The following is a 9,373-nucleotide window of genomic DNA, read 5'->3' on the forward strand; positions in this document are numbered from 1 at the left end:
CATTAGGCTAGCCAGACAGTATTGTGTGCCTTCAGTGGAATGTATTGCATGAATAAGATTCATTTGCATTGGAATTAGGTATACTTGAACATACTCTATTATTTCCATTTCAGAATGACACCAGCAAGGAGTTTACTTCAGTATGCATGATGTCATTGATGCTATCCAAAATGGAGAAAATGATGTTGACATGGAATCAGACACCAGTGATTCGAGTGATGAGCAGGTGGTTGAAAATGTTGAGGAAGTGGAAAAAGAGAATCAGAGACCCACTGATAAGGACATCGAGCAAACCAACACAAGCCAACCAAACCACAACATATGCGCTGTCAAGTGATATGACAACAGGGCAGTCACACTTGTGTCATCCTTTGCCGGCATTGATACTGTGCAAAAGATTCAACGCTGGAACAAAGCCACCAAATCTTACATTGAAGTTGAGACCTCATATTGTGGGTGCATACAACAAATACATGGGCAGTGTGGATTTGGTGGACTCATTTGGAGCCAAATCCAAGTTCCTCATGAAATTGCACCGCTGATAGATACATCTTCTGGCACACTATTATCATTGCTGTGATCAATGCCTGTCTCCTCTACAAACGGGACTAAAAAGGCTCTCAATATTCCCAAGAAAAAGATGTTGAACAGGAGATTGTCAACACACCAAGGAGAGCCAGTGGGAGCCTTTTGACATTGATAACTGTGACACCTCAGAGACCTGTGACTGCTCAGAAGAGACCATCCTCTGGTAATGGGGTTCACCAAATGGGGTCCCAGCCAAGAGGGCATGTGAACCACCAATGGATGTGCGCAGGGACATGGTCGCACATTTCCGGTGAAGACAACGAGAGGACGCTGAAGACACTGCATAAAAGAATATTCTAATAAGCTCTGCAGAAAGTGCAATCTCCGTCTCTGCTTTTCAGAGGAAAGGAACTGCTTTTGGGACTACCATTGCACGTGAACAATGGACCCCGTGGTCTTTGAAGTTTTCATTCTGTTTTTCTTCTTTTTTTTTTATAAATTCTGATTCATCAAAATATGACTGTTGGGTGATTATTAGTAATGAAATGTACTGTTATAGTGCTATGTAAGCAATCCACACTCCAAATTAACCATTAGTTGTTTTGTGTATTTGTTCTGACAGTTTGAGAGCAAATGCTGAAATTCTGCTCCCAACTAGGCCCAACATTGCATTATTACAACGTTTCCCTTAAAACCTTTTTTTAAATTAATACTTCTTTCTCTTCATCAGAAGATTACAACATCAACATCATCTGACTAAAAAAGAAAAAAAATGTAGACATTATTTTTATGTTTGGGTCTTACAGGGTTAAGAACGCACAATGTCAGCAGCATGGATTTGTCTCTACAGTGACAATTTGTGAAGAATTTCAAAAAATTAAAATCTTACTGAAATCTAAATCAGACATGATCCAATTGTCTTGAAATGTTGTGTACATGTTGAAATACATGTCTGTGTCATGTCAATTTTGTAATGGTGAAATTTGACACACTCATTAAGGACCTTCTTTATTTACACTAAGTTTCAGGTCTCCTATTGGAGTACTCTAGCGCCACCAAATGGTCAAAGTTGGACTTGTGTTTACAAACGTAACTTTCAAACCGTATGAACGATTTTCAAAAATTAGGTACCGTTGGATTCCCTTGGTCAAGACGAGTTCAACTCACCCTATGATGTATGGTGTCATGTGATCACTGGGCGTGGCCGCAGGAAGCAAAAATGTGTTTGCCTTTATTAAGTGATTCCTTTGTCTCATGATATCTTGGGACATCCCGTGTGTGACACATAATAATGTGTGTTATTACACGGCTGTTCTTAATGGTGTAGAATGCCCCATTCACTTGAATGGGTCTTCCCAACGTTCTGCGGTCAATTATTTTTTTATAACTGACCGTTGCTATGTATAATTGACGGCTGTCAAGGGAAGTGGCCTTTTTGCCTCGGATTCACGTCTTTCGTAGCACTCCGCAAGTAGTCCGGTAACTTTTCAACCCCAGCGTACTCCGTTGATTAGCGACATCAGCTGATTTGAAGCCTAAAGAATGTTCAACGTCTATGAAGTTCAACGTCTTTGGCGAACTATTTCTCTGCTGATCAACACTACGAATGGTAACAAATAAATTGTAAAAAGACACACTGTGTAAAGTATTTTTTTTGGCAAGTAGCCGTGTAATAACGGGATAATGTATAGAACGCCGTTGTATAGAACGCCTTTATACCATTTTGAACATAATTTACTTAAAAATGTATCTTCATGTGTATCCCATAGGCAAAAAGTCTGGAGTGGGGAAGCGGCTCACAGATGTGTACCCGGCCGGGCTTGATTACGGTGCCACAGGCTCAACCTCGCCGTGTCTGACTGCATCAGTCAGACCAAAGGGGTGCCCTACCTGACAAAATATGCAAAGACCTTAGGAACCATCTTCTGGTTTTATCAATGGCTGTAATGTAGGTGACAGCGCTGAAGGCGTCCCTGGTCCTACTTAAGGATAAGAACTTTGTTAGGGACAGGTGGTGTGCATACATGACCTCCGACACCGGGCTGAAGGCACTCCACGAAGAAATCCCAGCCTACTTCAAGGCTGATGTCCTTCCTAAAGCTAAACGGCAATAAAACTGAGGCCCTACTCATCGGCTCCAAATCCATCATCACCAAATCCCAACACACCCCAGCTCCACCCATCATCGTTGACAGATTCCCTGTACCCTTCTCCCCCCAACTCAAGAGCCTTGGCGTCATTCTGGACAGCACCCTTTCATTGCTTTTTGCACCCCATATTCAAAACATCACCCGGACTGCATTCTTCCACCTCCGCAACATTTCCAGACTGCGCCCATCACTGACCCAGTCCAGCACCGAAATCCTGGTCCACTCATTTGTCACATCCCACATCGACTACTGCAATGCCCTCCTCACCGGACTCCCCACCAAACTCATCAACAGACTGCAAATCATTCAGAACTCAGACTCCATCATATCATTCAAGTCTCAACTCAAAACTCACCTGTTCAAACTGGCTTACTCTCTATAACTGGACCCTGTGCACTTCACTTGTTGGTGGCCAAGCCGCGAAGTGGCGCAGCCACCTCAAGTGTTTCTACCTTTTCTTATTATTGGGTGTGCTCACGCCTTCGGCGAGCACAACCATTGTTCTCTCACATATGTATTTATTATTGGGTGTGCTTTGCCTTCGGCAAGGGCACAACCTTTGTTCTCTCACATATATATTATTATTATTTTTATTATTCTTTTTGCCCCCCTAAAACTCAGTCAATATTTGGCCTACATAGACAAAGTAGGTGTCAAAAGTTTCGTCTTGGTAGCGATTGAGTTGCTTCTATTGGAATTTACGTTCCGTTGCATGGTTTAGGCTGAAGTTAAGTTTTTGTGGCGAAAAGTGAAGCTAACGGTGGCTAATTTGCTAGCCACAGTCACTGACGTTACTAACGTCACTACGTCACTAACGTCACGAAAACACGCGTGACTACCTTTGGCAGAACATTCGTTTCGCATCTGTTAACTTGGGGGATAGCTAGGCTAACTATAGCTTTACTGCAAGGCAGCTGCAGAAACGCCACAAGAAAAGAGGCCAGGGTGATAACTATTTACTCATTTTACTTTGTGATATGACACACAATTGTGATGTGTAATGTACAATATAAGCTGATATTATTAAGGAAGTACATCTACTTTCGGAAACAGTAGTCTACTATTTCACTGAAGTATTAGCATCATGACATTAGCCTGTGTTGCCCGGGCAACACATACTACAGTGGTCTATGATGTAGCGTTATCTGTTTTCAATCGTTAAAATAAACATTCCTCACGTATACATTTTCGTTGTAGGATTTATTCTGACATTAGTAAAGGATTTGTTGGTGAAATTACCATTACCTGTCGTTTCAAACCAGTGTAGCTCACTGCAACGCTGTAGCTTACGCGAGACACACTACAAAAACATCTACACTACACAGCTGTTTAGGAAGTCAAACAGCGACAGAACATGTTCGGCACTCTCCTTACTTAAATCAAAAGTCTATCTAACTACTAACCTGAACTTCATTGCCACAGCCTAAACGTTGTCAATCTGTTCATGAAAATAATTAATTTCAGCCTAAACCGTACAACGGAACGTTAAATCCAATTCAACCAACGCAATCGCTACCAAGACGAACACAGCAGTAGTCTACTACTGTACCGTAGTAGTACAATTTACCGGGGCAGCTTCTCCACACAGGGCTATATCGCATTTTGCGTTGTTACTGACAATGATCGCTACCAGTGAGCTTTTTATGAATGAGCGATTTTCCACTAAATAAATGTCAATCTTATTTACGTTTTGGGGGGCATATTTTCAGTTAGCAGATGGGACTGTCTGAATCGCGATTCCATCTTCTACTGCCGGTAACGTCGTAGAATAATCTTCAAAGGGGGTTCTTTATTCATGAATGAATGCAATATGAGTAGGCTAAATGCCTTAAAATATCACGAGAAGGGAAAAACTTTAAAGGACGTTTAATTCATAGAGATTAGGTCAATTTTTACACCGGTCTGCCAAATTTATTCATTTTGATTCAACGATGAGGCTGCCTCTTGCAGGGGAAATGAGAAGATATCTATTTCATTCTACACTTCACTCGTATTTTCTGTTGTAAATGAGCAGCAAAAAAATGCTTTTAAATCTATGTAATCTTTATGAATAATAAGTATGCATTTTTATATAAAATATAAAAGAGAAATATCAGTTGTAAAAATGTCATCCAAAAACGGACCCCTATGCAACCGAAGCAAGCAAGCACACCCTACAATTTCCCCAGAAATTGTACCCTCTCTAGTTTATTATACTCTGCATTTAATGAGGCTGAGAGAGAGCATTCGCCTGCAGTCACCTTGTTATATTCTGCCCATGCTAACATAGCATTACAATGTGATTCAGATTTTGCATGGCCAACAAAACCCCCATCTTTGTAAGTTGCTTTTTTCAAATTTTTGAACCCCTCTTCAGATGTGAACACTGAATTACCTGAGGAAGGGAGACTAAAGTGCCGGCAAGCATAGCAGTATGCAGAGTCTTTACTTTGCGAGTATTCTATCCATTTCTGCTTACTGTACCACTCTTTCATGAAGCTTCTATTTCCCTGGAGGGTCCGAGGGAAAAGCTTCAGTTGTGGCTGTTTAGGCCCTTCATCTCTTGACTGGGATATATCTACGATGAAACAAGACGGAAAGTCAGTCACTTTAATTTAAAAATAACAACATTAATAAGAGTTGCTACTCCCTCTTTAAAGTAATTACCGATTACATTCGTAATATCAACAAGTAAACAATTATACTAAGACTATTCAAACTCAACTACCAATAAACATGAATCAGAAGGCTTTATGTAATAATGTTATGCTCCCAAGCAATTAATATGTTGAGGGGCTCTGTCACGTTCATAGCTTTACCTGTTGGTCCAGGAATGGATAGAACAGCTTTAGCTGAGTCCTGCCTCGCTTGGTTGTCAACCTCTTTTTCTGCTACCTGTTCCACACTATCCTGCAAAACTGCTGACTCTGATGCTGCCAGTGTCTGGGCGTCGCTGTCATGTTCTGCCTCTGTTTTGTCCTGCTCCCTCTCTGACTCTACCTGTGATGCTTGCTCACTGACGCCAATGGTATCCTCACTTTCGACAACAACATCGGGTTCGGAGCTAACGCTCTGCTGCGTCTCCCCGGAACCACTTTTCTTTAAAAAAAAAAAAGAAGCAATATCCGACGTGGACTTTCTTTTCATTGTCTGCAAATTGACATACAGTTACTGATCGTAGCTAGCTTAGCTAACGCTATACAGTACCATCCCACAACGCCAGCTATCCAGATACTCTAACAGTCCCAAGTTCAACTTCAGTTACGGGCCGAAACCACTAACACTCAAGAGTGTATTTAGAAAAGCGTCTGCCTCAAAAACGACAAAAAGCGCATATGGAATTTAGAATCAGAATCAGAATGGGTTTTTATTCGCCATGAAAGTTTGCACAGACAAGGAATTTACTTTGGCAGGAGAGCCTACCTAGGCAGCCATTTTCGGCGCCAACTAGAAAGTTACAGCATGAGGAGAGAGGAGAGAAAAAGGCAACACCCAGACAATGCTCCTAGAGGAGTACAGTGTGGGAACAGACAAAAACCTCAGCACATAAGCACAACAACATTTACAAAAACACGTGACTTGCAACGGGGAGTGGGGGGGGGGGGGGGGGTAGACAAGCAGCATCTGGACCTGCAGTCATGGTAGGCGCTGGACACAGACCCGCCAGCCACCCTGGGGAAACAAGCAGGTGAAGGCGTTGGATGGGGGTGGGGGGGTGGTGATATCTGTAGTAGGTGAAAGTTAATGTGTGAGTAGGTCTGGGTTGGCGCCCTCGACCTAGGCCACAATCAGTCCGATTCTCCCTGTGCAGGGGGGGGGGGGGGGGGGGGGGGGGGAGGGGGGGGGAGGAGCAAGATAGTCTCGCTTCAGCGCTCTCCAGGGGAGTTGTTTTCCAGCGACGACTTTGGCCAGGGCCTGTGCTGGTTACAGGGCCGAAAGTGGATAAGATTGGGGTAGTTGTTTTGACAAGTAGCCGCAACTACATTTTCACGTCCACCCTTCAGGAAGGTCTCCATGTCCTCCATCTTCCTTTGCAGAGCCGCAAACTTATCCCTGTTGTAATCAATGCTGCGTTGTAAGTTCACAGTCTGAGCTCCAACAACTCTGCCCACCGCATCAATCATATCGGGCAGCCTAACGGGGCTTTTGATGGCTGCAGCCGTTTCCTTGATTTTCCGATATACAAAGCCAGCGCCTATTCCAAACAGCAGAAAGCCTGTAATCATGGTTCCGAATATGAAGATGTCTTCAACGTCCTCCATGGAAAGCGCCGCTAGCCCTTTGAGGAGTACGTTCTAAATTTCTCGACTGTCCCCCCAGAGTGAGTTTTTTTTGCGCGTGAGTCTCAACGTTCCAGAAATTGATTATGACGCATTAAAATCGAATTTCTATACAATTTCACCATTTCTCGATTCGCATTTGAAAGTGACCTAGTTTGCACCCCGTATTAGTGACGACTACATTGGTTATTTTGTTTATCCGACCTTCTCGTTACGTATTTCTTCCGCTTTAGGGGATTGGCGAGACCTTCAAAGTTTTGGCTATGATTCTGATGCCAGAAGTACTTGTATAATTCTAATTATACCACCCATATATTTTGCACGATACTGAGATGAAAGCAACTGTTGTATTTCACAAGGTGATGTGTTTGCCAAACTAGCTAGCTCGTAGTGTAGTAAAGTGTCAATCAACAAGTTAGCTGTTGCTAATTTCCAGGCTATGTTACGTTGTTTGTGTGGTCGGAATATAACGAATACAACATAATTCAGATACACCCAGTCAGTCTAACTTGATTGCTATACATCGTTGTGTTCTCTCTTCCATCTCGTAAACCTACGGAGTTGGCAACCAGACCGTGTTCTCAAAATAAGTTACTGGAAACCAGCAAAACAAAAATTAAATGATGCATTACAATCATAGCACATTAGTCTGACTGGATGCACCTGCATTATTTTGTACTCATTATAATCCAACCACACAAACAACGTAACATAGCCTAGTAAATTAGCAACAACTGCTGATTGTCAACCATGTGAGCCATAGGCGAGACTGGAGAATGACTCCCAGACCCCTTGACGAAAGGCGATCAAGCAAGCTCATGCAGCTTGGATACCTTCAAACCTTTTTGGTTGGCTTCTACTTTTCTGGGAAAACCTTTCTGGTGAGTAGATTATTTATAACCACAAATTACATACACATACCTGTGGCATGATATTGAGATGAAAGCATGACTTGTTGTTTTCCACGATCTGATGTTTTTGCTAGCTAGCTCGTAACTTGCTATGTTTAGTCTAATTAGAGCAAACACAATAATGCAGACATCCATTCTAAATTGATGGCTAGGTTTTGTGATCTATTGCTACCATCTACTGCCATTCATTTCCGTGTTGTTGGAACATTTATTATTCCTCATTTATTGTCAGGCCACAGTTCAACGCAAAAATGAGGCAAGTGTAATTTGTAATTTGTTTGGAAAGTCTAGGCTAGAGCTACTTGATGGAAGACAGAATAAACCAGACTTTATGCTTATTCAAAATAACAACTTATTGAAATGACAAGACAGTAATGTATGACTGTAATGTTTCATAGGGTTATGAACACACCTCTTGTCATACCACTTGACTGCCTGCTGTTGACCGTTTTCTATATATTGAACATCTCCCTTTCTAATTTTACAGGTGAATGTGAATGTTGGCCCACACAGGCCCCGTTCCAAGAGACAGAAAATGTTGAAAGAGGGTTGCACTGCTGTACAAATTGTCCATGTATAGTACTACATTGCCATCTCTCAGGTGTGCAGCGCAAGTAAGGTACAAGGCAAAAAGCAACCCATCCCTGCTGAACATTAACTAAACCGTTGAGCACCTAATTCCTTGGTGTACCAGCAGTGGCTAAAAGCCCATCTCCCATCTTCACCACATTGCATAGAGGGACTATAGAGAGCATCCCGAGGAGCTGCATCATGGCCTGGTTTGGGAACTGCACCGCTTCGAACCGCAATTCTGCAGAGAATAGTCAGGACAGCCAAGAAGATAGTCGGGGTCTCTCTTCCCTCCCTCACAAACATACCTAACGGTGCATCCGCAAAGCCACACGCATTGTGGACAAACCCATGCACCCCACATGCACCTGTACATCATCAATATTTTTGCATATGGATGCTACCTCAATAACTAATGTTCACATATGGTATTAGTATATTATGTTTACATTCACATATTGTATATTATCTGTATATTTAGGAGGTTCCCTATATTTTAGCTTATCATAGATGTACTCTATGTTCTGTGTACTTATATGTTATGCCAGGTTGTCTTGCGTTGTCTTGTCTTCAGTGCCCAATTTCAGTGCCCAGTCTGACCTTGTGGTGTTCTGTGCACCTGACAATAAAACACTTGAACTTGAAGTATCCCATCCTCTTTGTGTCTTGGGGAATTTGTCACAAATTTAATCTCGTCTTGTTGGACCAATTTTATTTACCTAATTCTACTTAGTTGTTGTAGTTGTTTAGGTTATGTCTATGTCCTGGAAGAATGTTGTTTCGTTTCATTGTGTAATGTAAGTGTATGAATAAATGCCAGTTGACATGTCAAGACAACAGACCCAGATATGCCAAGCCCATCATGATCCTGGATGTCCATAGTGGATCCTGTGTAAAGGTCCTAAATATAGCCAGTACATCACACAACTCAAACATGCTGTACATGTTTGAGTTG

General features: G+C 42.2%; 1 long non-coding RNA gene across 1 annotated transcript; it reads left to right on the forward strand.

Annotated features, from left to right (window-relative positions):
- The first annotated feature begins 7,140 nt into the window (after nt 1-7,140).
- On the forward strand, nt 7,141-9,063 carry LOC136950915 (uncharacterized). The gene is made up of 3 exons (XR_010877520.1): nt 7,141-7,296; nt 7,701-7,818; nt 8,336-9,063. It is a non-coding gene; the product is annotated as an uncharacterized lncRNA (long non-coding RNA).
- The last annotated feature ends 310 nt before the right edge of the window (nt 9,064-9,373 follow it).

The sequence above is a fragment of the Osmerus mordax genome, chromosome 10 (genome assembly GCF_038355195.1).
Source record: "Osmerus mordax isolate fOsmMor3 chromosome 10, fOsmMor3.pri, whole genome shotgun sequence".
Taxonomy (NCBI): Eukaryota; Metazoa; Chordata; class Actinopteri; order Osmeriformes; family Osmeridae; genus Osmerus; species Osmerus mordax.